This window comes from Citrus clementina, unplaced genomic scaffold (assembly GCF_000493195.1).
Source record: "Citrus clementina cultivar Clemenules unplaced genomic scaffold, Citrus_clementina_v1.0 scaffold_1, whole genome shotgun sequence".
In the NCBI taxonomy this organism is placed as follows: Eukaryota; Viridiplantae; Streptophyta; class Magnoliopsida; order Sapindales; family Rutaceae; genus Citrus; species Citrus x clementina.
Window position 1 is genome coordinate 10,916,359 of NW_006263303.1, and position 3,359 is coordinate 10,919,717.

The 3,359-nt window shown below is 32.3% G+C and overlaps 1 long non-coding RNA gene across 1 annotated transcript; it reads left to right on the forward strand.

The window, feature by feature from the left end:
- Positions 1 to 707: 707 nt before the first annotated feature.
- On the forward strand, positions 708 to 2,883 carry LOC112095845. Its single transcript, XR_002903998.1, has 3 exons — positions 708 to 862; positions 1,718 to 1,795; positions 2,688 to 2,883. It is a non-coding gene; the product is annotated as an uncharacterized LOC112095845 (long non-coding RNA).
- Positions 2,884 to 3,359: the final 476 nt, after the last annotated feature.

Genomic DNA, 3,359 nt, shown 5'->3' on the forward strand with positions numbered 1-3,359 from the left:
GCTCGAAATTCGACCAGAAAAGTGATCGGCATAACGAAAATACATCTTGCCTACTTCGATATCCGGTGATTCTGAATTCGCCATGTATCTGTAATATTTATAAAATTATTACATTACGTTTACAGAAAAAAAAATGACTCGTTAAAAAAAGACACTCTAATTTTTTGTGCGATAATGGGGCGCGCATGGGCGCGCTCTGCTGCCCAATGATGGGCGCGCGCGCGCCCTGCCCCCCTCCATCCCCACCCCCAAAATTAAGCCACAACACTTCAAAATCGAAAAACAATACTCCCAAACACCACCAACCACCACAAACACCACCACCACCACCACCACCATTATTCTCAAGCTATAACTATTATTATTCTAAAATGTCATTTTAAATTAATGAATATAAGAAAAATGACTAACCTAGGTTTTGTTGAAGGTTGTAGATCATAGATCGGATGCCAGTGAGAGATGGAGCCGTAGCCGACGAGGGTTGATGTCGCTGCCGATGATGGGAGTTGGATCGGTTTGGGAGAGATGAGTGAAAGGGAGTGTTGGGGGAGAGATGAGGGAGGGGTATTTTGGTCTCAAAAGTTATTTAATGGCTAATGTTGATAGAAATATTTTTGGGGGGTTAAGATGAAAAAAATAAAACTTTAATGGTTATTACTGTAAATTTCCCTCACTTGAGCGCTAGAATTAAAATTTCACCCCCAATCGATTAAAAAAATCTCCACCAGTTTGCCATTCAAAACGCCACCATTCTTCCGCGGTTTAAACCGCCACGTTTGATTGCACACTCGTTTGACGTTGTTTATTAGTCTTCATCTTTTGGTCGTCACCCCAAGCAGTTCTACCACCGCCGTTCGAACCAGTAAGATCCCTTATTCTTGTTCTTATTTGTTTTCTTCTTTTAAATTTTTGGTTGCTGGGCCATACCAAATGAATGAAATTTGTGAGCATCAATTTTTTTTTTTCAATTTTGTTGCTTGATGAATCATCGATATTCAGGTAAGGTGTTGATATTTTTTTTTTTTTGAAAAAAATTTAAAACTGACATTGGGGTTTATGTATTAAAACCTGTGAGTTTAATTTTTAAAAAAAATTGAGATTTGGGTGCAGAAATTGATTGGGTATGATTTGCATGTGATTGGATATGTTGTGAAGTGGTAAGGTAGTGGTGGCTCGTGGCTGTCACGGTGGTTAGGGTTTGGCTTTATCTTGAAAAAATTTGATGGTCAATTATCTTGTACATTTTACCTGTTATCGTTTAAGAGATCATGATTTCGGAAACTTTGAATGTCAATTGATGATTTAACATGCTTAATTGGTTCACAATTTCGAATGATTTGGGCACATGTAATCTGTTTGATTAAATGTCTATTAGAAATTTGTATAGTTCAATTACTATTTTTCTCTGCATAATTTAGGAGAAAATGGTTAGAACCTGATACTTTTTCCATTTTTCCCCCTTTCTTGGTGGTTCAGTTACTTTAACCGAATAAGACAAGTAATATCATTGTTTAATGATGTTTGATTTCCAATGGGTCATTTTAATAATATTACCTTTAATATTAGATGTACTTTCTAATTTATTTTGGACTCACCCACAAGACAGAGGCTGAGACAAAGGCTTTATGTGAAAAATTCTTTGCTGGTGTTAGTAAGTTGCTTTAATTTCTTTCACCCTTCATTTTTTTGGTTCTCTGATCAATTCTCAATTATTCAGAGCACTGATCTTAAATTTCTATGCTTGTATGGTTGACTTAAAAGGAGCTTGACTCGGTGAAAATTAACTTTCAAAAAGGTTTGTGCTCCTACATTTTGCAAATTGTTAGAGTTGCTTCAAATATATTATGTTGTGATAAAATAAATGTTAGCTAGCTAAGCTAAAGCCTCAAGCCTTATATTTTTTGGTCTGCAGTCTCTCCTACCCCTGGAAATTATTTGTCATTCATATAAATTAAAGTTGCTTTTCTTTAACTTTATTAGCTACAAAACCTGCAATTTTGGCAACATAACCTTTTGAAAATCACAGCTATATTTCATTGTTTTGACTCTTCTAACTTTACTGTTGGTTGCAGCATCAAAATATAGAGAATTAGAAATAACAAGGCTCTCTAGCTTTTAATGGCTTCTCATTCATAATTAGAGCATCATCAAAAGCCCTTTCAAATAAGATTTTACTGCTTATTTGAAAAGTTACATCATCATTTAAGACTCCAAAAACACTCCACAACTAAGATTCTTCAAATAAAAAATGCTTCTCTGTCTTCAATTTTGTAAAGTGTTTTCTCTCTCTTTAATTTATATTTTATTACTTTTTATTAGCGAGAGAGAAAGAAGTGATTTAATTACTATTTATTTTTCCTTTGCCTTTTGGTGGTGCTCTTATATTTTGAGATGGATTGCCTTCTTTTCTGGCATATGAATTAAATTTGGGAGAGATAGTCTCTTTTCTATTTAATAAAAATATCAACTCATGCTGTAAATTTTTTGTTTTTGTGCTTTTATTTTAGGAACTATTTCAATAATTTCATTATTATTGAATGGCATGAAACTTGCAACATTCATAGACCCTTTTCTGCTATACAATACTTGTTGGAGATAGCAATGCCACATTCTGTGATTAATTGTATTTGTTAATTACATGTACTGTAAACTGAAATTGATTTTTATTTGTGGAATATTGTTTTTAGGTAGTGAAGAATTTGGATCTTGTAGCGGAATGATGTAAGTATCCCAATATATGTTGGACTTCGGTGCAAGTGTTTTTGGTGATTGCTTATCTTAAGATGTCTTGCAGAATTTGGCGATGGTGTAGTTTGTATATTTCAGCTATTAGGGTGGTTGTACTTTGTATGATTTAAATGGATATTGTAGTCATAATATATATTAAATTTCATGTATTTTTATTTATTAGATTTTATAACTATTAATATTAGATTTTATTTTTATTTTGGATTTGTATTTTTTTAAATCAAATTTATAAAATTTGGGGATTTACAATAATAATAATAATAAAGTTTAAAATAAAGGTATCATAAATAATATTTTTAAAATATATAAAATTTTCTACCAAAAAATAAAAAAATCTGGAAAATTCAAATAAATTTAAATCTCCCTTAAATCAAGGTATGACGTACTTGTGCTTACAAAATTCTACATAAATTGCATGATAATTTTTTTTTTTTCTATCATGAGAGAGTGACAAGTACATAGACGATACATAAATTCTCTGTCATCGATCCCTATTATGACAATTTTTTCTCGTTATCTATTTCTTGTTTTCTTATAAGTATGTTAATTTTTATAATGAGTATGTCAAATAGGACCTTTCTGGACGGTAACCACCCGATTCGGAACGGTAG